This window comes from Amia ocellicauda, unplaced genomic scaffold, assembly GCF_036373705.1.
Source record: "Amia ocellicauda isolate fAmiCal2 unplaced genomic scaffold, fAmiCal2.hap1 HAP1_SCAFFOLD_123, whole genome shotgun sequence".
NCBI classification, from domain to species: domain Eukaryota; kingdom Metazoa; phylum Chordata; class Actinopteri; order Amiiformes; family Amiidae; genus Amia; species Amia ocellicauda.
Window position 1 is genome coordinate 84,563 of NW_027102688.1, and position 25,098 is coordinate 109,660.

Here is a 25,098-nt window from a genome sequence, read left to right on the forward strand (position 1 = left end):
GGACAAAGAGCAGTCTCAGGAGGAGGACACGCTCGCTCACTGGCAAGTGCTGCGATCACAAGCTCACAGGGATATTGAGCGCGTCCCTCTCACCCGTCCGCTATGTGCTTCTCCCTCTGGCTGCTGGTCCGGAGCCCCAAAGTGCCGTCTATCGCCGAGAAGCTGGAAACCGCAGAGCCAAGAAGGCAAGTCCAGGAATACAGTCTTGTAGAAGCCAAGTCAATGTCTCTGGCCAGTAATAGTCCCTTAGATCCTCTTGTCGCTGTCGAGTCACTGCGTCCAGCGGCTAATGTTTCTCCAGGCAGCTCCCGATCTGCAGGGACCCGCTCCGACCCTGCGAGGAGTTAGTGCCTACCGGCTGGCACCCTCACAGCCGATATCCTCTCCTCTGTAACCCGTCCCGCAGTCACTGTCCCTGCTGGTGCTCCGCCGTGCCCCTTTGTTCTGGCAGGGCAGCCTTTATCTCCAGCTGAGTGTCCACAGGTGTAGTGGCCATGAGGGAAGGCGGCCGCTGCTCAGTGATACAGGTGCGCCGCATCGGGGATCAAAGCTTCTGCCTGTTCAATAATAGTGAATATCAATTAAAGTCAATCAATCAGTGAATACAATCAATGAAAACAAACAATTTGAGAACACGACTCAATCAGTGAATAATTAAAATTAAATCAAATAAACAATAATAACAGTATAAGTGCAATAAAGACTCACATGGAGCCTTGGTACAGTCTGTGATTAATGCAACACTGTGGAGTAGTGCTTAGGGCTCTGGACTCATATTGTGGGTTTTGGGTTCAAATCCCAGGTGGGGCAGTGCTGTTGTACCCTTGAGCAAGGTACTTCACTTAGATTGCTCCAGTAAAATACCCAGTTGTATAGACCAACTCTGCCTCCTCCAGAACCGCTCCTTCTCATCCCTGGCACCTAAATGGTGGAACGACCTGCCCACCGAAGTCAAAACAGCAGAGTCCTTGACCTCATTCCGGCACTTACTCAAGACGCATCTCTTCCGACAGCACTTGTAATATTAGTCCTCTATCCCTGCTAGATAGCACTTCACAGTTGTATTATGCTTCTCGCGTTCTTGATTATTTTCCTCCTTGCTCCCTTTCCCGTAGCCCTTGACTGTGACCCTACATCTTGACAGCACTTAGCTTTCACTGTCAAGGATGTAGGATGTCACTAACTGTACTTGTGTAAATTGTAAATTGAAAATTGTAAAATGTATTATTTTGAATTGCTGTTTTAGCTAAATTTAATTTGTAATGATTGATTGCCTTGTAGGAGGAGTAGAATTAGACACACGGAAAGGAACATAGAAACTCGCTGCCTAAATCCCACTGCTATTCATAAATTCACTACCCTGTTGCCAAATGCTAGCTTTATCAAAAGAAGGATCTGCAGATGAATTATTAAATAATTTCAACAATACACTAAGCACTGCTTTAGTAGCCCCATTAAGGACACGACAAATAAAAACCAACAAAACACTCACCGTGGTTTGACGAACACACTCGCTCACTTAAAACAGAATGCCGTAGATGTGAGCGTAAATGGAGAGAATCAAAACTAGAGGTCTTCACATGGCATGGAATGACAGTATAATAAGATACAAGCAGGCCCTGTCCTCTGCTAGGTCTGCCTACTACTCCAATTTAATAGAGACGCATAAGAATAACCCGCATTTTCTTTCTAATACAATAGCGACACTTACTAACCAGAAGGTAAAGCCTTCAGAGGTCATCCCCCCCAATTTCACCTGTAGTGACTTCATGGATCATTTCAATAGCAAAGTTAACAGCATTAGAAAACAGATAGAACAGGAAACATACACAGATACTATAGCTGACACATGCAGTCCTTCACAGCCCCTGCCTACCTTGGACTCGTTTAACGTAGTAAATCACCAGGAATTGGTCTCCTTAATTACTAAAATGAAAACAACAACCTGCGCACTAGACCCTATACGCACTAAACTGCTAAAACAATCTCTGCCATGAATTATTCACAGAATACACAATATTATCAATGTCTCTTTATTCTCAGGATCTGTTCCTGAATCATTTAAAATAGCTGTAATTAAACCACTTCTTAAGAAACCCAGTGTCGACCCTAACCAACTTAAACACTATCGACCTATCTCAAACCTTCCCTTCCTTTCTAAGGTTCTAGAGAAAACTGCAAGCTTTTTTAACCGATAATCATCTTTATGAAGAATTTCAATCAGGCTTCCGTTCCGGCCTTAGTACAGAAACGGCCCTGTTAAAAGTATTGAATGACGTGTTTCAGTCCTCCAATGTAGGGCACACCAGTGTTATTATTTTATTAGACTTAAGTGCGGCTTTTGACACAATCGACCACAAAATCTTGATACACCGCTTAGAAAACCGTATTGGCCTATCTCGCAATGTGCTTTCATGGTTTAAATCATATCTGTCAAACAGACTCCAATATGCACAGATTAACGAGAACCACTCAAATTTAACTGAGGTTAAGTACGGAGTCCCACAGGGCTCAGTCCTCGGACCTATACTTTTTTCATTGTACATGCTCCCTTTAGGTGATATCATTCGACGACATAATATTAACTTTCACAGTTATGCAGACGACACACAATTATATCTGTCAGTAAATCCTAACAACACCATAGACCTAGAAAAACGAATCTGCTGTCTGTCTGAGATTAAAACATGGATGAGAAAAAAAATTCTTATGCTTAATTCTGACAAAACAGAAGTCATAATTTTAGGAGACAAAAATCGAACTGTTCATCATTCACTAACAAAACTGAGTAATGATAACTTTAATTTCTCCCCTAAGGGGATGGCATGAAACCTGGGTGTCATCTGTGATCATAATCTATCTTTTGAATCACACATTCAGAATGTGTCGAGATCTTCTTTCCTCCAGCTTAGAAACATTGCTAGACTAAGACAATTCCTCTCGTTACAGGACACTGAGAAATTGATACACGCATTTGTTACATCTAGATTGGACTACTGTAATGCCATTCTGTCAGGCAGCACAAACAGAGCTATTTGTGCACTTCAGTCCAAAATGCTGCTGCAAGAATCCTAACAAAAACATAAAAACATGAACACATCACTCCAGTATTGGCTTCTCTTCACTGGCTGCCCGTGCACTACAGGATAGACTTTAAAGTGCTCTTATTAACATTTAAAGCACTAAAGGGACTGGCACCTCCCTACCCGTCTGATGAGGCACAACCCATCCCAGAAGCACCTCACAATGGAGGGTCAACGGGGCATCCACACCCAAGGTTTGATGAGCCATCGCAACCCAAAGCCTATTGATGGTCCAAACCCTCCACCCCCGATGGCCAGCGAGAGGCCTCCTCCACAGGGAAGACCACAGCCAGCAGCACCGATAAAGAACTTTCTCATCTCCTTGCTGCTGTAATAAGTATACTGCCTGGAGGGGAGGCAACCATTAGGCCTAGGCCCTAGGCCGTGGACCCCCAGAGATTCATTTTCTCCTACATGCCATCCTTAGGGGTTTTCTTGTTTTTCTCTCCTCCGTTCCTAAATGCTTTATTTACTTAAATGTTCACTCACTTTATTCTAGATCATGTAAAATGTTTACAGGTCTATATTTGATTTTATTGTATTTATGTTTTTTATTTTGCTGTACGTTTGTTTTATGTTTACCAGTCTGTAAAGCACTCTGTGGCTACCCTGCGAAGGGCGCTATACAAATAAAAATGGATTGATTGATTGATTGTACTTCACTGTATTTTTGCAGTTATGTTGTAAGTCACCCTGGATAAGGGCGTCTGCCAAGAAATAAAAATATTAATAATAATAATAATAATAATAATAATAATAATAATAATAATAATAATAATAATAATAATAATAATAAATGTAAGTCGCCCTGGATAAGAGCGTCTGCTAAATGACAAATAATGTAATGTAAACTCTGCCACCTACTGTTTGACATGTTAAATAGATAAATTCTGTGATCAAATTGCATTTCAACGATACAAACCAAGACCAGTTAAGGGAATTAAGAATTAAATATTTGAGACCCAAAGAAAGTAGAGATTAACTTTAAAGCTTTCCTTTTATACAAGTTAAAATGGTATTTCCACAACACAGTCCTAAATTCCTGTCATTTCTTTGGGGATTGTGTGCTGGAAATATATCACATTGACCATTTATAATGTGCTCTTTTTAGGGGTTTTAACAACTGATACAGAAAACATTGTCAATAATGTATAATATCCTTACAAAAATGAATTATCTATAGCTGTACTTTAAGATTTACTTGCTTATTTATTTGGTGATCCTATTTTTTAACCCAGAAACATTGTGGAAATATCTCAGGTTCATGTTTAACTTACAGTTTCTCTGCTGTTCCTATGGATGTTTTACACCATCCCCCTTAAAGTATTCTTTATTTATTAATATGCTGTAAATGCATTGTTTGCTAGGGCTGTTAAGAGGGACATGAAGTCTTTGAAAATTGATATGTTTCACTGACTATTCAAAATGTATCAACACTATTTTCCTGGAAATTACACACAATTAAAGGTGAAAAATGCACGTTACTGAGACTAATGTGTTAATATATTTCTATATTGGATAATAATAATCATAGTAATGCAGTAAACTAGGTATTTTGAATAGATGAGTAATGCATTACATGCATTTGCTGGCAGTTTGTAATAGCAGGACTTTCTTTATGTTTGTACACTTATGTCCTCATTACTGGCATATTCCACTGAGGAGCTGTTTCCAATTGTCAACGGTGACTGTTGGGGTAAAATTGCCTCCTATGTATTGTATATACCCACTGTATAACTGTTAGAAAATATAGGAAACTTTCCAGTAAGTTACTAGTTAGGAACTGTGAGTTATTCATAACTTTACTTATTATCTATGTCTTATGCACACTGCTGAAATAGCTTGCAGAACTGCTTGTAATCCAAGCAGCTGTGGCAGACACAAAACATGTTGTTCGTACAGTATGTGCTACATTTTCCCCTTCCCGAAACACAAATATATTATGGGTTACACACATCCTCGGACAATAACATTCCCACGAGGCATGACATGTGTACCTGCTTGTGGGAACACTGCAAAATCAGTACTATTATGGTGTGTAACTACATATCGGGACTGCCCCGTAACTATCACTGAAGATGTTTGTTAGACTGTATAAAGGCTGTGTGAAACTTTAAATAAACTGAAGATAAACGAACGGACTACTTCTGTGTCTGTGCATTTTTCTTCCCGAGCGCTCGTCTCCTGCTGAAAAGTCTCCCCTGTAGCTGAAACGCTGACTGGCCTGACTGCCCGATTCACTGGGATCCGAAGGGCTGCTTCAACTGAAGCGTTGTACCTTAACAGTGACCTTGACAGATTTCCCTTCAAATAACCGAGATGTTAGATAGAGTCAGAGGGACATTAGTTATAGAATCAATAGCAAACTGTGATCACAATATGGTCATCTTTGAGGCATTCTTTCTAGAAACAAGGCCCAAGTCTAAAGCAATGGTCTACAATTTTATAAAAGCAAACCTTGAAGGTATGAGGCGACACTTGGAAGAGGTAGACTGGAGCATACTGGATCAGATTCAGTTGAAAATGGATGGGTATATTTAAGAATATACTACTTGAGGCTCAGGAGAAATTTATACCAAAACTTAGCAAATTGAGGACCAAAAAACATTGGCCAAAATGGTTTAATGGAAGTATGCAAAAAAATTTGAAGAGAGAGAAAATGTGGTATAGCGCATACAAAAGGGATAGAGACTAAACAAAATACAAAGAATATGGTGAACTGCAAATAGATCTTAAGAAAGGGATCAGGAAAGCAAAGAGGGAAATAGAAAGAAACATAGCTCTATAACGAATGCAAAGAGCTTTTTTCAATACTACAACAGCAAGAGGTCAATAAAGGATGAAGTGAAACAGATAGAGGGCAAAAATTGAAGTATTTTGGAAAATGAACAAGATATGGGGTGGGGGTGTGTGGGGTTTCGGCCCAGGGTTGTGTCCTTGAGGACCTTTGCGAAGATCCTCACACCCGTCTTGTTGAGGTGGACGTGGTCATACAGGTGATGTGGCTGGATGTCTCAGTGGTGTGCCAGGTGGACGTTGGGGAGGAGGGCACATCTTCGGGACACTTCTGCGTTGATGGCCTGGATGATGTGCAGGGGCACGTCTGTGCGGGGCAGCAGTGTGGAGATGGTGATTTTGGCAGTTGGGAATTCCTCTGTGGCTTTCGTTGCCACCTGTCTCAGGGCTGAGGCCGCATCGCCCCTGCGGGCACTCAGGTCGTTAGTGCCGGTGTGGATGAGGATGTGTTTGACCTGGCACAGCCTCCTCTTGGAGAGCAGCTCCAGGGCTCTCTGTGCTGTCGGGCACCAAAGCTTTTTCACTTTTCACCCAGGGAAGAGGCACCTCTCATCCAGGAACTTCCCATTGGAGTCGCTCAGAATGACCACCTCTGTGTTGACCTGCCACTCCGGGTTTGCGTCGGGAGTGGTGGGGGCAGCGGGTGTGTTTTGGGGGAGTGGCGTTTCAGGGGTTTGTGTATTAGTGGCAGGTCTGGTGATAGTGGGGGTGTCAGGAGTGGTGGGGAGTGTGGGTGGATCAGTGGGTGCATCAGTGTTGGAGGTGTCAGGGGTTGGAGGTGTTGTGGGGTCAGTGCAGTGCAGTCTCTGTGCTCCAGTGATGTGTAGCTTCTCTCTTAGCTCCTCCAGCTGGCTCTGCAGGCTCCTTAGCTGGCTGTGCTGGGGTGTCCTGGTCAGCTCCTCCCTCGCTCTGCGCAGCTCCGTCCTCAGGGTTTGGCTCTGCTCCTCCAGGTCTCTCACTGCTGCTCTCAGCTCATGGATCTCAGCCTTGTGCTGCATCTTTAGTCTGTGCATCTCATCCCGGAGCTGATCGCACAAGGAGGTCTGGGCCAGGGTGCTCAAGGTCTGCTCCCTGAACTCCGCAAACTCCAGCTCCAGCACTGATAGGCATTCCTTTAGTGTTTTAATGTTGCTGGAGAGTTTGGGTAGACAGGGGGGCAGTCTGTGGGAGATGGGGCACTGTCTGGCTCCGTGTGGCTGGGGGCAGACTGCAGGGTGGCTGGCTCTGGCACGTTTCTCTACCTCAGTCTGCTGCTTTGAGGTGTGGAAGCCGAGAGATAATTGGTCCAGGCTACTCTCGCTGCCCTGCACCATGATGGTCCCGTTGTGGTATACATTAAAAGTGAGCATCACACTGTCTGTGTCTTTCTCTACCAGCACTGAGATCTGCCTGCCTCTGCTAATGCCCCTCTTGTTGTTATTGGGGTATGTCTGGCACAGGGTTTTGTGAAAGGCGGTGTAGAACAGTAGATTGTTCTTGACCCTGTTTTCTCCATTACCGGTGTAGTCTAGGATGAGGGTCTCAGGAGATGCTCTCATCACAGCTTGTTTGTAGTCCTTCTTAGCCTGTGCAGAGCGAATGTCTTCAGGGTATCGGATTTCAAAAGGCAGCTCTGCAGTCAGACTGCTGTTCGATAGATTTGTATCAGTCTCAGTGGCAGTTGGGCTCTCTCCTACTGTCACTCTATTCAAATCGGAGCTCTGCATTTTCATTGGCTGAGTCAACTACTGAGAATGCTTATTTATTTTATTAATATATATTGTTTTGTTTAATAATTTGTCTCTATAGGTGAAAGGTCTTACCTCCAATTCTTGTCTTCAGCTTTTCTTTTCTCACTTTTCTTCCAGAACTGTCTCTCTGCTTTCTTCTTTTTGTGTTTTTCTTAAAATTATTATTTTTTGAATACTTTTTCTTCTGAATTTCTATTCCATGTCTTCTGTGTATGTTTATAGTGCTATATATTCATTTGTAAATGACAAATTAAATCTGCTTATGTATAAAAACAAATGTTTTTAGGAGCTCATATTCCTCTCTCTCTCTCTCTATTTCTCTCTCTCCCTCTCAATTCAATTCATTTGTATTGTCAAAGCAATTGGACATACATACATATACATATATATACACACATATACATACATATATACATATACACGGAAAATGAATAATAGAATTATGAATCATGTAATCAAGTACAGAAAAAGAAAATGTAATAAAATGTGATCTTTAATCTTTAATCTTTAATATCTTTAATACATACACATAAAGAAAATAGGTTTACTATTTCCAGATTCCTTTTTTGAAATACAACGACATGCATTACAAACGAGTATTTACATTATATTTACAGCCGGTGCTCGTGTGTCACTGTGTCCCTCAGGCTGTGGTAGGCGCTGACATATTGGGCAGCCAGGGTGGCTGTGTGTCCCTCCCCCAGGAGGACTGAGTGTTTTTCTTTTTTCTCAGTTTTGTCACAGGTTGGGTGGGCATCCATTATGTTGTTACAGAATGTGTCCCTTATTTTGGGCTAAAGTTTTCCGTGGAGGGGAACGTGGATCAGTTTGTACCATTTTTGGGAGGATCTGCCTTGTTGGGGCGGAGCTGTGATCCAGGTGAACAGCAGATCGGGCATAGGTGGGCATGTGGGCAGAGGAGTAGGAAGGCCGGTCAAGCAAATAAGCTAGCTAAGGTACGCAGCAGCAGCAAGCAGCCCCCCCATCCAGACAGCCAGCCAGTCTGGCTGGCAGTGACTGAGTGGTTGACAGACGGCAAGCAACGGAATGTACGTGCTCTGTGATGTCATAGCAGTCAGCTGAGAGAGGCTCGTGATGTCATGGCTGAGCTGGCTGGCTGGCAGGCTGGCGGGCTGGCTGGCTCTGTGTGTGTGTGTGTTTGTGTGTGTGTCTGTTTTTCTGTTTGTCAGTCTGTCTGTCTGTCTCTCTCTCTCTCTCTCTCCCTCTCAATTCATTTGTATTGTCAAAGCAATTGGACATACATACATTCATACATATATATATATATATATATATATACATACATACATACATGCTAGAAAGTCATTACTATGTTATCTTAAAGGCTAACTAAGCAGAACATATATCATTATAGAACAGAGTTCATAGGTCTACACATGGTATTAGGGAACAGGCACATAGGTCATTCTGTTTGACATTGTCCTGACCTTCTAGCTTGACCTTATCTTTCTTAAGTATACAAGAAAGAAAAACAGTTGTGAGAAAAGAATTTCTAACTTTCCTTCCACACATACATACATACATACATACATACATACATACATACATACATACAAACCAGAGGCATGCAAAAAAATATAAAGAGGAAGAAAATGTTGTATAGCACATACAAAAGGGATGGTGATGAAACAAAATACATAGAATATGTTGAGCTGCAAAGAGATCTTAAGAAAGGGATCAGGAAAGCAAAGAGGGAAATAGAAAGAAACATAGCTCTTGGAGCTACAACCAATGCAATGAGCTTTTTTCAAAATTACAACAGCAAGCGGTCAATTAAGGAGGAGGTGAAACAGATAAAGGGCAAAAATGGAGGTATCTTGGAAAACGAACAAGATGTGGCAAATATTCTAAATGAGTATTTCACAGAGGTTTTTACATAAGAAAAAACAGATGACATGCCACAGGTTGACAATCAGTCCAGTCAAACCCTAAGAGAGATGAGGATAAATAAGGAGGAGGTACTAAAGGGACTAGCAGAATTAAAATCAAACAAATCACCTGGGCCAGATGGGATATTTCCAACAGTACTTAAAGAAATGAGGGAAATTATGTATAGGCCGCTAACTCGATTATTCCAAATGACACTTAGAACAGGGGATGTTCCCACTGACTGGAAGACAGCAAATTTCATACCAATCCACAAGAAAGTGGAGAAAATAGAGGAGCATCTCAATGAAAACCATATTCTTGGAGATAGTCAACATGGGTTTAGACGAGGCAGATCATGTCTTACTAACTTAATACATTTTTTTGAACATGCAACTGCAGCTGTAGATCACGTGAAAGCATATGATATGATATACTTAGATTTCCAAAAAGCTTTTGATAAGGTTCCACACCAAAGACTGATCCTCAAATTGGAAGCTGTAGGCATTCAGGGTCATGTAAGTAGATGGATTATGAACTGGTTGATGTATAGGAAACAGATTAGAGGAGTCACTTCTAACTGGAGTGAGGTTGTTAGTGGAGTTCCACAGGGATCAGTACTAGGGCCTTTGCTTTTTCTAATCTATATTAATGATCTGGACTCTGGGATACTTAGCAACCTTGTCAAATTTGCAGATGATACTAAAATAGGTGGCTTAGCAGATACAATCTTGGCAGCACATGCTATTCAGAGGAACTTAGATAAATTCAGTTGTGGGCTGACACCTGGCAAATGAAATTCAATGTGGACAAGTGCAAGGTAATACATGCAGGAAACAAAAATGTCCACTATAATTACACTATGGGAGGTACAGATCTAGATGAAGTAATGCATGAGAAAGACCTAGGAATCTATGTGGATTCACTTTCTCCATCCAAACAATGTGGGGAAGCAATACAAAAGGCATACAGAATGCTAGGGTATATCGTCAAAAGTGTAGAATTTAAAACAAGGGAAGTAATGTTAAGACTGTACAATGCGCTAGACCTCATCTGGAATACTGTGTACAGTTCTGGGCACCACACTTCAAGAAGGATATTGCTGCTTTAGAGGCAGTTCAGAGGAGAGCAACCAGACTTATTCCAGGTCTGAAGGGAAAGTCCTACTCGGAGAGACTGAGGGAACTGAACCTTTTCACCCTGGAACAGAGGAGATTACGTGGGGACTTGATCCAAGTCTTCAAAATCATGAAAGGTTCCTCAAACCAGAGGAGCTTTTCCAGATCAGCAGGGACACACAAACCAGGGGACACAAATGGAAATTGGGCTTCAAGGCATTCAAGATGGAAAGTGGTAGAAGCTGAAAGTTTGGGAACATTTAAAAATAGACTGGATAGGATCCATGGATCACTTAGATATTAATGGACACCAAACGAGCATGATGGGTCGAATGGCCTCCTCTCGTTTGTAAACTTTCTTATGTTCTTATGTTCTTATGTTCTTATGAATGTTCCCTAAGCATGTTTCAAATGTTCCCTAATTTATGTTACAAATGTGCCTTAGCACCTCTCTCTCTCTCTCTCTCTCTCTCTCTCTCTGTAGATGCATCATAGGGAACATATGTAACAGTCTCTCTTTTTGTTTACCAAAAATGAGAGTGAACGTATTTCAAGTGGGTGTTGCCTTGGTTGGAAACGTTTTAAGATTATTTACGAAGTGTAAAGTGGATTTGTCTCAGTTCTCCGTAGTTTTCAATGTATGTGCCATTCAGTAGCGTTAATGTTACAGATGTGCCCTATGCAGTGGTAGGGTCAATAAAATGTCAGTAAAACTTTATTTTAGCAATTATGGAGGGGAAGAACTGCAAATAGAGGGTCCCCACTAATTATCTAACTTACCAACAACGTTTCAAATTAGGTCTTGCGAAGCTGCCAAATAATGCTGTATAATCGTATGTGTCTTCATACACCGGCTGCTATAGTCTGATAGCTTTGATTATATATATATATTTTCTCGTGAACCACAAATGCTATTTGCTTGATTTTTACAGAGTATGTTATAAATACCATTCTTATGAAGCCTGACAAATTGTATGATTATGAATATTTTCAAATCATTTGTTTGTTTTTCCTAACATGTTACAAATGTTCCCTATGTGAAAGATGCATTATATCTTAATAACGTCTAAACAATTAAAGATATACAGATTATTATTTTCGGTAAAGTTATAACACATTGCTATTAACTATGTGTGTCAGTAAAAGTTTAAAAAATCCTAACAATTTTTTATTGATCCTGCAAAATAAGTGTTTAGGGAACATTTGTAACATAGTTAGGGTTAGCCACTGGGTAAGGGTTACATCTTCAGCAGTAAGTTTATTCATGTTAATTATTCTCATCAATGTTAAAGAACAATAAGTTCTATTATGTGTGTCGATAAAATGCTGATATTCCATAACGTTTGCTTGTGTATTCTGCAAAACACATATTTAGGGAACATTTGTAACATTAGGGTTACGATTTGCCATAGACGCGGAATGAGTTTGATTGTGATGTTAAATGGGGTTTAAAGACGCAGTCGCCTCAGTGCTGATTACAATTGCTGTGTTTCTCCACTTCTACTCCATGCTTGGGAACGCCCACATCCAGTGACGTCAAAACCGGTGGAAAAGCGGGCCGGTTCAAAAAAGATCAGCTGGATCCCAGGCCGAGCAGCAGCTCCGGCTCCAGCACCGGCACCATGTCGCTGGAAAAGCGCTAAGTGAGCTCACAGTGAGCTCAGTGTAATGTCTGCTCTGGTGAGCTCACAGTATGACCTAGTCGTGAGTTCACGTCTTCACTGGGTAGTCCTTGACAACTTAATTGACTCAATTCTTGGGCTTAATTGGTCAAAATGACCATTGCAAATCGATTCTGAAAAGCAGAAGTCAGGCCAGCAACACACAGACACAGCCCGGTAAACTGTACAACCTTAATTAAACATACAGATGGGCTCCAAACAGCACAGAGGAATTTAACAAAGCAATCAGTTCTACAGAAATAACCAACATCATCAACTCTTTCCTCAGCTCACAGTATCAGCCTGACATCTCAGGACTAAATCTGGCCATAAATGATATCAATCAAATATTTCAAATTGCAGCCACAATGGCAAATCTTAAAAAGACAAAGAAAAAGATAAACCAGAATCACACACACACACAGACATGGTTTGATGATGAGTGTAAATCAATACGAACAAATTTAAGGCACCTATCCAATCAAAAACATCCAGTTCTGGGAAATGTGGAACAATTTAAATTCAACAAAACAACAAGAATTGGCAATACAAAATGGAACCATTTGGAAAAAATACTTTGAAAAGCTTTATAAAGATATCCAACAAAATGATCTGACACACAAACAAATTGAACCCAGGGAAAAACTGAAATTACTCGAACAATCAATTAAAAATAATCAAAACCCAACTGATGCTCCAATCACCCTACAGGAAATATCTAAAAAGCTCCAGGCACTTCCACCCAGAAAAGCCTGCATCCCGGACAGCATCAGCACTGAGATGCTCAAACACAGCAGCGCACAACTGCAGGAGGCTGAGCTTAAATTGTTCAACATGGTCCTCAGCACCCCTGACTTTAACCTGGCAGTGAAGGCACTCAAAGACAAAACAAGAAGAGCTTTCTACACAATCAGAAGAAGAACACACCAAACCACGCATGCAGGGCAGAATAAGGCCGCTACCCAACTCTCATTAATATAAAGAAAAGAGCACTGCAATTCTGGTGCACCTGAAGAAAAGTGAGTCAGACTCACTGCAGTACAAGGTCCTCCAAACCCAAGAGTTCAGCCCTGAAAAGAGTCCCCTGAGTCAGCTGGCCCTGAAGCTCACGGCACTGACCCCCGCTAATACTGCGAACAGAGACCAGCTTCAGGTCGGCACTGCTTACCTGCCCCCAATTAGAGTCAACCAAATCATAAAGATAATCAAAACCTCCTATCTGGAACATTGGAACAATGAAACCAAATTCCCAAAGTAAACTGGATTGCTATCGGGCCCTAAACAGAGAAAACACCCTGACAGAGTATCTCTTCACTGTCAGAGATATGAAGCAGAGACGCATCCTGACCAAGTACAGGCTCAGTGACCACAGCCTGGCCATAGAGACAGGCCGACACAGGCAGAGCTGGCTGCCCAGAGAGGAGCGGCGCTGTGGTCACTGCGAGACAGGAGAGGTCCAGACAGAGATGCACTTCCTCCTCCACTGCAATAAATATGCCAAAATAAGGGACACATTCTTTAATAAATTCATAAATATTGTAAAATCATTTTCTGAATTGATACATGAAAAACAAATAGCTATCCTCCTGGGGGAGGGACACACTGCCCCCCTGGCCGCCCAATATGTAGCCGCCTGCCACAGCCTGAGGGGCTCACTGTGAAAACATACAGGAGCACCAGCTGTAAACTTGTTAAGTATAAATAAAGTAAATGTACATGTCTATTAAGATTTTATTTATACATTATTTTTCTTACCTTTTATTATTTTTCAATTTATGTATATAATATTAACTGCTTTGGCAACACTACGAAACTGTTTGTCATGCTAATAAAGCACCCTTGAATTGAATTGAATTGAATTGAGAGAGAGAGAGAGAGATTGTGTGAACAGAGCACTGCTGTAATACAGCATGAAAAGAGCCGGTGCAGTGAAGCGATGATTACAATAATGATTATTAAAAGAGTTATATATGATATTAATGATTTAATTGAGGTTATAATGGACAAGTCAAAAGGTTAAAATGTTTGGCTCTATGTAGGTTTCGAGCCGCGCTGTTTGGGGGCCCAGTGCTGCTCCGACGCCGCCGCTCTGATGCTCTGGGCGTTTAACCCGCAGCGCAACCGGAGCAGCACCGTAAAACAACTAGAAGACAGATCTTATAAAGTGTTATTTAGTTGTACATATACTGCACAGCACAAGAAACATTGGGAAAACAAGACAGCTATATGAGTGACATGTAATGTTATATGTACCTTGGATATTTTAGACGTTTTATTAAAGCACTGTCCTGTGCTACTGAAATATCATCAACTATTACAATTTGAAAGCTCCCCAAATCCTTTCAGATGCCTCTCCTAATGAAATGTGTGGAATTCAGATCGGGAATATTTGCCCGTTTGTGATCCATTCGCTTGTTCTACGTGCACATGCTATACAAATGAAAAGAATAGAAACCTATTGTGAATCCAAGGTTGTCTATTAGTGAGTAAGATGTTCATTAGATTCACATTTGAGTTGTATTTCATGTCAGGATGTGAGCGCAGTTGTGAAGGATTCAGAAATCAGTTCTTGGAATCGTATCCTAAACTGAGTGAGGGGCTGGATTTGAACTCATGAAGATTTCAGGATCTTGGATGTTATTCCTTGCCCTGATGAGGGGTACTCATGAAATATTGAAGGGACCCAGAAATCCACATTGGCTCTGCCATGATCTATGTAAGGCCACTACAAAGAGATCTTAATATGGATAAGGTACGAGCTTATTGTTTTTTGTTTTCATGTGTTTCCTAGTGCCAGTACATGATTATTCACCAGTCTTCTGTGCTGGGTTTTGAGGGTTTCACATGAAGCTGTATTGTAACATTTTTTTTGCTGTGAATCATGTGACTGCTGCAGTGCATGTTTTAGGTTCCTGTACTGTCCTTATCAACTGGGCCCCTGATGACGTGCCTCTTGTGACGGAGAGAGAATCACAGTGATGGCTGTAGCAGCGGGTATACAGTACTACATGATCTATTTTTAGTCTTACTTGTAGCAAAATGTATAAATGTGTTTAGTTGGTTACAGGAAATATGCATTCTAATTTAGTCTTACCAAAATAAATGTAATGCTCTCATTAAATGATTTCAAAATGAAGAAAAGCTGATTGGCTGCGATTTGATTTAATATCGTTTAAACTGTGATTATATGGTGTAGAACCGTGTGGGAAATAAGTGGAGAAATCATGGAGATAAAGCAAATAGAACTTTAATCGAGCCGCTCGGAAGCCCCACGTCAGGAATAATTCCTTCAGTGAGAACTTAATGTTTACCAACATGAGTGCAGCTTTATAGGAAAATGACGTAACATCTTATGGCCGTTCATCCAATCAGAAGATACAGGTCCGGGTCCGTTTTATGATCTGTCCTCCCGTGAAGAGGTGATGGATCCAAAGCAGATGTCCGTCTTTGATGTGCACTAGGAAGATGCGATCCCACGGTCGTCATTTACCTAGTGTCAATCGCTCGTTAACAGAAACAATTCCTGCCTATCTGGAGAAACGATTAAGTCATTTAAGTCATTAAGTCAAACGATTAAGGGGGGCTTGATTTATGACTGATGTCAATCCATGCCATCTTTTGGAAATGCCGGTTGGCACGGGTTCGTAGCTCTGTGTCGGGATTTCGGCTCTCGTCCATTTCAAAGAGTTTTTATTTCCTACAGGCCCCCTTCCCCAGACATCTCACAGCAGGGATTCCAAGCTATTTGGCCCATTCTTGGTGCCATCCTCCCAAGACTGTCACTTTGATGTAAACCAGTTCACATGCTGATGAGTTAAGGAAATCTGATAAATTTGGGGGGGAGAGGTCTTCTTTAGATCAGTGCTTCAGCTCAGAGCTAAAATGCTCTTATCAGAATACACCCAACATAACGCTACACTGGTTAATTCTGTTCTGGGAAAACCACAATCCTGCAGGTTTAATAAGTCTCTCTACACATCAGTCCCTGAGTACCTTCAACCAATGGTCATTTTGACCAATTAAGCCCAAGAATTGAGTCAATTAAGTTGTCAAGGACTACCCAGTGAAGACGTGAACTCACGACTAGGTCACACTGTGAGCTCACCAGAGCAGACATTACACTGAGCTCACTGTGAGCTCACTTAGCGCTTTTCCAGCGACATGGTGCCGGTGCTGGAGCCGGAGCTGCTGCTCGGCCTGGGATCCAGCTGATCTTTTTTGAACCGGCCCGCTTTTCCACCGGTTTTGACGTCACTGGATGTGGGCGTTCCCAAGCATGGAGTAGAAGTGGAGAAACACAGCAATAGTAATCAGCACTGAGGCGACTGCGTCTTTAAACCCCATTTAACATCACAATCAAACTCATTCCGCGTCTATGGCAAATCGTAACCCTAATGTTACAAATGTTCCCTAAATATGTGTTTTGCAGAATACACAAGCAAACGTTATGGAATATCAGCATTTTATCGACACACATGATAGAACTTATTGTTCTTTAACATTGATGAGAATAATTAACATGAATAAACTTACTGCTGAAGATGTAACCCTTACCCAGTGGCTAACCCTAACTATGTTACAAATGTTCCCTAAACACTTATTTTGCAGGATCAATAAAAAATTGTTAGGATTTTTTAAAATTTTACTGACACACATAGTTAATAGCAATGTGTTATAACTTTACCGAAAATAATAATCTGTATATCTTTAATTGTTTAGACGTTATTAAGATATAATGCATCTTTCACATAGGGAACATTTGTAACATGTTAGGAAAAACAAACAAATGATTTGAAAATATTCATAATTACAGCATACAATTTGTCAGGCTTCATAAGAATGGTATTTATAACATACTCTGTAAAAATCAAGCAAATAGCATTTGTGGTTCACGAGAAAATATATATATATAATCAAAGCTATCAGACTATAGCAGCCGGTGTATGAAGACACATACGATTATACAGCATTATTTGGCAGCTTCGCAAGACCTAATTTGAAACGTTGTTGGTAAGTTAGATAATTAGTGGGGACCCTCTATTTGCAGTTCTTCCCCTCCATAATTGCTAAAATAAAGTTTTACTGACATTTTATTGACCCTACCACTGCATAGGGCACATCTGTAACATGAACGCTACTGAATGGCACATACATTGAAAACTACGGAGAACTGAGACAAATCCACTTTACACTTCATAAATAATCTTAAAACGTTTCCAACCAAGTCAACACCCACTTGAAATACGTTCATTCTCATTTTTGGTAAACAAAAAGAGAGATTGTTACATATGTTCCCTATGATGCATCTACAGAGAGAGAGAGAGAGACAGACACTAACACTCTCTCTCTCTCTCTCTCGCTCTCTCTCTCTCTCTCAGCTGGGAGTGTGTGGGAGGGGTCTGCAGTGAGCGGGAGTGCTGCTGAGAGCTCTGTCCTTTTGGCTGCGTTTTTTTGTTGCTTTACTTTTTTCAGTTTGTTTATTTTGTCTTCTGTTTTCAGTGCTTTTCTTATTGTGGGGGAACAGGGGAGGGGAGGGGGGAGTACCGGTAGTTCTTCCCGGGTCGGGGGGTCGGACCCCCTGAATGCGTCTTTTGAAAAACTGACCCGACGCCATGGAGTCAAGATCGCTCCGGTGCAGTTCTGCCCCCTAGAGCAGTGTGTGTTAGCGGTTGGGGAGGTAGCAGGGTGTGAAAATATCAAGTCTGCTGCCATTGTTATCTTCTTAAAAACCACTGATCTGGTCAATCAGCTAGTGGCTAATGGCACAGTGTTAGACGACACTTTCACCCCGGTGTTGCCGCTCGCTGCTCCTGCCCGGAAGGTAACGCTGTCTAACGTCCCTCCGTTCATCCGCACCGGCTCGGGCAGCTGATGTCTGGCATTAAGAGGGTCCCGCTGGGCTGCAAAGCCCCGCAACTGAAACACGTCATGTCCTTCCGAAGGCAGCTGTATATGATCCTCAATAACATCAATGAGGATCTTAATGTCATTTTTAAATTTAAGATCGACAATACCGACTACGTCGTGTTCGCTACTTCGGAGTCCATGAAGTGTTTCAGGTGTGGGAGCGAGGGGCATGTCGTGAGGAACTGTCCCGAGCAGGACAGGGAGCGGGAGGAGGAGCGGGGCGACGCGGGGAGGAATAGAGACACCGGCCCGCAGCCACAGCTGCAGCGGGCAGACAGAGATCGAGCCCCGGCGGAGGAGACAGTCGCCGGTCGGACCGATGGTACCACTGATGCCGTGACGGGGGAAGAGCTGCCCGGAGGCGATGACGCACAGCTGGGGGACGGGGTCGAGGCAGCGGGGGATAGTGACGACCGAGACGCCGGGGGGAGATGGTGTTGAGGCGGTGCACGGGGCGCTGGTTAGTGACGAGGAACAACCTCAGCAGCCAGCAGACGGGCGGACAGACACACAGGGTGTAGCCGAGGAGGAGGCAGGGCCAGGCTCGGCGGTACAAGCCGAGGCGCCGGGTGGAAAAAACGCACTAAGAAGGTGCTGGGAGGGAGCACGGACGGTGTTGGTAAATAGTGGCAGTAAAAGAAGTGGTGGCACAGTAGTGAAGCTGGGGTAGCGAGCGGCTTGGTGGGGAAAGGTCCGGCTACACGCTGGAGCATCGCGGCTCGGAGTGACAGTGAGGGCGGCTTCACGGATTCCTCTCTCGCCTCCTCGTCCTCGGTGAGTCAGAGCTGCAGTGAAGGATATCAGGAGGTTTTTAGAGAAAACGAAGGGAAAGAGGTCTGTTGTAGTGGAGCAGTTTTTCCCAGATCGTGCACGCCTGCTGGCCTCTATTAAGTTTTTACAGAAACCCTGACCTATCAATTTGTACAACACTCACTGAAAACCATGGTTGGGGTCAATTCCTGTTTTTCAATTCCAATTCCTCCTACAAATCAATTCAAAATTGCAATTACTTTTTGCATTCACAGAATATTCTTTATTGGAATTGAATTGAAAAGGGAATTAAAAATTGAATTGGAATTGACCCCAACCCTGTTGAAAACAAAACAAAAAATACAGATCTGGTTCTTCAAATCTTCACTCTGGTTTCATTCTGTGTCGTAGTTCATTTATCTTGCTGTTAATTGCACCACCAATTACACTCTTTGGGGTACTGGGCAATTTTTTCAAGGTAGCCCCTAAAAAACATGTATCACATAGATTTAATGACTTGCACATAGATATATAAAAATCTTTTAATAATCATACCACATATCTTTGAGAAGGGTTCATTAGTTACATATTGCCACAGTAAATCAACATTTTTGTGTGTGGGTGTATTTAAACGTTTTGGTGTATGCTCTTAAACTTGTCTTACACTAGTTCATAGTAAAATCTGTACTTGGCGAAGCAGCTATGCAAAGGCAGTCTTTTCTCCATTAATACCTTGCTTAAGCATTACATTGATGTGGCACAACTGGACTGAAATGTGAAGTATTTGCTCAAAAGTCAAATTTAAATGAGACATGAAAGTTTATATTGTCAAGGATCCCATGGCACTATTCATTATTATTATGTATTAATATGTCTGAAGCATTAATCCAAGGTGATTTACAAGGTGTTGTTGAAAGAGTGACGTGGCTGAATTCTAAGTCAGGCTTCCCTCAATCAGGTCTAACAAATTTGTTATGACTCCACCTTTACTGCTGTGTAGTAATCTGCTGGTACAAAATGGCTGCACCCCAGAGGGTGGTGGGTGAAGTGAGTCTGTAGAGCACTTTGGGATCTTTCCAGCTGCTACATGTAAGGTATTATTATTTATTAATAAATTAACTCTAGTCTCTGAAACTAAAACAAAGGCCAAAGGAACATTTCAAATGCTAACCCTTTGTGTTCTATACAGTTAAAAAGGAGAGTTAGAAATTTTGTACAACAGCATTTACATACCATATATGGCTTCCACCTTTAAGCGATCCAGAGGTGTCTTTTTCTCCGAAGTTGGATCTCTCTTGCTGCCACCACCACGAAGATTGCTCTTTAATAATGTTGGAAAGTCAAAGACAGCAACCGTCAGGGTTCTTGCATATGACGTATTCGTGCTGCACCTCTCTGCAAGGATCCAGGACAGTTTGTCAATGTAAACTCCAGTGCCTGGGAATATTTCCACCTAAAAGACAATGGTAAATAAAAAACAAGTTTATCCCCAAACTATTCTTATATTATGTTAAGTGGAATACATTATCAGTAAGGCTGTGATTTTGTTACAGAAATGTGTTATTAAAGACCACAGTATGTCTCAATTCTAAGTTTATTAATTTACAGACATAATAAAGTCAGTGAATCTGTGACACCCATAATTCAATTACATTCTTATTATCAACTATAACTATGAATATAACTGATAATGTAGCATCATTAGATTGTTTACAACCAATATTTGTTTTCAATATATATATTTTTACCTTGTCTTTGTAATATTGTAGACCAAGAGTGTTATACCTGTTTTGGTGATTCTTTGTCAGATTCAGAACAATTTGCTGTGGGGCTGTCAGAACCACTTGATGGTGACACACTTTTGTCTTCATTGCTGATAAATGTGGCTTTTGTTACAATTTTTTTCAGATTGTCCAAAAGGTCTGGAATCTCTGGAGAAAAAAACCTTAGTATTAAATGATAATCATTTCTAGTAATATATTTAATACAAAGTGAAAACAAAACCATCAATGCCTGCAATTATACTTGAGAGACTTGCTCTATGTTATTGGCAAACTGACCTTTTTGTGGGTCATTAACATTAGCTACAAAAAAAATAAAAAAGATAAAATACAAGAATTACCAGGTCTAATGTAATGCATATAGTCATTAATGTAGGATTATGAAGTTATGTTGAAAAACTTTATTTAATAATCAGTATTATTAAACTATTAGACAGTGCACATTAAGAGTCTGTATTGTGGTTCTAGATTACTTCAGTATGATCAACTATAATACATTACTCTGGAATCTAAATTACTGAAGAATAACATTTATCAAGGTAAGGAATTATTTGCTATAAATAAAAAAACTTACCATCAACCATACGGTTTCGAAGACATTGGTTATCATTTTTAAGTCTTGTGTTTTCCTTTTCGAGCTGCTTAACTTTTTGCTGTAGCTCAACTTCACTGGACTCTTTAAATGTCTGTAGAATATGACGGGATCTAATTCTTGAAGCTCCATCGGTTTTCTTTCTTATTTTGTGCTGTATTCAGAGAGGAAGAGAGTTTAAAATGAAAATATATATATATATATGAATATGATTAAAAAAAAACAATCCTGCAATACATTTATTTAATATTTGCAGTAATTATCTCACCGGTAACTGTGGTTCATCAAGGTCACTATCATCTGAAATTTGAAGTTTTTTGTTTGGTTTAGGTACTCTCTTCATTTTAGGACAGGGCATTTTTGTTAGGTCATTAAATTTTCTTCTTAGTTCGCCTTCTTTTCCTAAAATAAAAATAAAATAAATAAAACCCTGCATTATGTCCACAGATATTTGGGGATTATATTTATTTGTCATAAAAATACTGTGCTTTGACCATACAAATTAAGATGAACAGCCAACACTGAATCAAAACTGAAGTTAAATTATATCTGGTTTAATTTATTTTGTGATTTGGGGGATTTTATTGTAAAGCACAACACACAATAAATCGTTCTTACAAATGCCAGTCAAGTATGACGAGTTTTTATCACCCTCACCACCACCTACCATGTTATGAGAGTATGTTAGAAGTACAACACATTAATAACTTAAACATTCATTTCAAATATACTGTGATTGTATATATCAAATAGCATGTAAAGACTTTAATGTTTTTTTTTTAAATAAACATTGTTACCAGTCATAATGATCTGCGCTTCATGGACAGGCCATCCACCTTTTGGAGGTTTGTTCGTGTCTCTCCACTCTGCTCTGAAGTTTCGAGTCGTCTCTTCGTCATCATCAGCAATGCTGAATAAATCAAAATTGCGAAAGCAAGCAGTGGGAATCACGCTGTAAGAGTCTTTGTCGACCCCGCTTTCCCACTTCACCAACGCGTGCATCACCGCCATACTACCTTCACCTTCTCGTCCGTTTTTTCTGCGCCTTTTTCCCCCGACAAGTCACGGCACAAAAAACAGTCCCGCTCTGCATTCTGGTACTTGGCGTTCTTAATAACACCAACAGGGTGTAATCGCATAGACCACTCGAGTATAAAGTACTACATATCCCATCAGTTACAGTTTTTTTTCATCTTCTGAAACTGCAATTTAGCACTTTCAACTGTTTCTTAGTGATTCCTAGAATTACTAACCGGTATTGTAGTCAATGTGTTTATAACCTTTTTTGTTTAACGATTTGTGTGTTATCCTATGGGATCCCATGGTCTTTGATTTGGTCACGGAAGTGATTTGTCTTTGATTTGTTGATCTAGAGTTGAATTTTAATTAGTTTTTCCCTTTTGTATAATTAGTGTAGTGCTACATTTAGTCTTTGTTTTTAAATAAATTTGACAATTTATATCTTTGGAATTGGTGTCTGCGTCCAATTATTACAGAAATTGAGTTCTACAAGACTCCAGGATTCGTGATAAGGTGATACTATGAATTCACTTCTTTAATTGAAATGTATAAGTGTACCTTACGCTACATATATGTATGTATGTATGTATGTATGTCCAATTGCTTTGACAATACAAATGAATTGAATTGAGAGGGAGAGAGAGAGAGAGAGAGAGAGAGAGAGAGAGAGAGAGACAGACAGACAGACTGACAAACAGAAAAACAGACAGACACAGACACACACACACACAGAGCCAGCCAGCCAGCCAGCTCAGCGATGACATCACGAGCCTCTCTCAGCTGACTGCTATGACATCACAGAGCACGTACATTCCGTTGCTTGCCGTCTGTCAACCACTCAGTCACTGCCAGCCAGACTGGCTGGCTGGCTGGATGGGGGGGCTGCTTGCTGCTGCTGCGTACCTTAGCAAGCTTATTTGCTTGACCGGCCTTCCTACTCCTCTGCCCACATGCCCACCTATGCCCGATCTGCTGTTCACCTGGATCACAGCTCCGCCCCAACAAGGCAGATCCTCCCAAAAATGGTACAAACTGATCCACGTTCCCCTCCACGGAAAGCTTTAGCAAAAGGCAAAAGCGTTATACGTAATGAAGAGGAACCCGAGTCCAAGACGCATCCGACCAGCCATACATATTTGTGTGTATTAAAGATCACATTTTCTTACATTTAGTTTTTCTGTACTTTATTACATCTTATTGTGATTTATAAAAGTATTGTTTCTTTTCCATATGTATGTATGTATGTGTGTGTGTGTGTGTGTGTGTGTGTGCCTGTCTCTGTGTGAAAGTGTGTGTGTGTGTGTGTGTGTGTGTGTGTGTATATGTCTCTCTGTGAAAGTGTGTGTGTGTGTGTGTGTGTGTGTGTATATGTCTCTCTGTGAAAGTGTGTGTGTGGGTGTGACAGTGTGTGTGAGTGTCTGTCTGTCTGTCTGTCATGTAACTCGCACATCTGTGAGGGCACCATTTTTGCAGAAGAGATGTACACATTTTGGAGCACCATATGCTGCCATCCAGACATCATCTTTTCCAGTGACGTCCCTGCATTTTCAAACAGATCACATTTTATTACACTTTGTTTATCTGTACTTTATTACATCTTATTGTGATTTATACTTGTAATGTTTCTTTTCCATATATATGTATGTACAGTGGGGGAAAAAAGTAATTGATCCCCTGCTGATTTTGTACGTTTGCCCACTGACAAAGAAATTATCAGTCTATAATTTTAATGGTAGGTGTATTTTAGCAGTGAGAGACAGAATAACAACAAGAAAATCCAGAAAAATGCATTTCAAAAAAGTTATAAATTGATTTGCATGTTAATGAGGGAAATAAGTATTTGACCCATTTTCAATGCCCTGGCTTAGGGTTCTCACCCATGATTTGACAGTACATGGCCCCGTCCATCGTCCCTTTGATGCGGTGCAGTTGTCCGGTCCCCTTAGCAGAAAAACAGCCCCAAAGCATAATGTTTCCACCTCCATGTTTGATGGTGGGAATGGTGTTCTTGGGGTCATTCCTCCTCCTCCAAACACGGCGAGTTGAGTTGATGGCAAAGAGCTTGATTTTGGTCTCATCTGAGACCACTTTCACCCAGTTCTCCTCTGAATCATTCAGATGTTCATTGGCAAACTTCAGACGGGTCTGTACATGTGCTTTCTTGAGCAGGGGGACCTTGCGGGCGCTGCAGGATTTCAGTCCTTCACGGCATAGTGTGTTACCAATTGTTTTCTTGGTGACTATGGTCCCAGCTACCTTGAGATCATTAACAAGATCCTCCCATGTAGTTCTGGGCTGATTCCTCACCGTTCTCATGATCATTGAAACTCCACGAGGTGAGATCTTGCATGGAGCCCCAGACTGAGGGAGACTGACAGTTATTTTGTGTTTCTTCCATTTGCGAATAATCGCACCAACTGTTGTCACCTTCTCACCAAGCTGCTTGGTGATGGTCTTGTAGCCCATTCCAGCCTTGTGTAGGTCTACAATCTTGTCCCTGACATCCTTGGACAGCTCTTTGGCCATGGTGGAGAGTTTGGAATCTGATTGATTGATTGCTTCTGTGGACAAGTGTCTTTTATACAGGTAACGAGCTGAGATTAGGAGCACTCCCTTTAAGAGAGTGCTCCTAATCTCAGCTCGTTACCTGTATGAAAGACACCTGGGAGCCAGAAATCTTGCTGATTGATAGGGGATCAAATACTTATTTCCCTCATTAACATGCAAATCAATTTATAACTTTTTTGAAATGCGTTTTTCTGGATTTTCTTGT

The 25,098-nt window shown here is 41.2% G+C and overlaps 1 non-coding gene across 1 annotated transcript; it reads right to left on the reverse strand.

The window, feature by feature from the left end:
* Window positions 1-23,319: 23,319 nt before the first annotated feature.
* LOC136721848 (U5 spliceosomal RNA) lies at window positions 23,320-23,434 on the reverse strand. The gene has a single exon (XR_010806156.1). It is a non-coding gene; the product is annotated as a U5 spliceosomal RNA (small nuclear RNA).
* Between the last annotated feature and the right edge of the window lie 1,664 nt (window positions 23,435-25,098).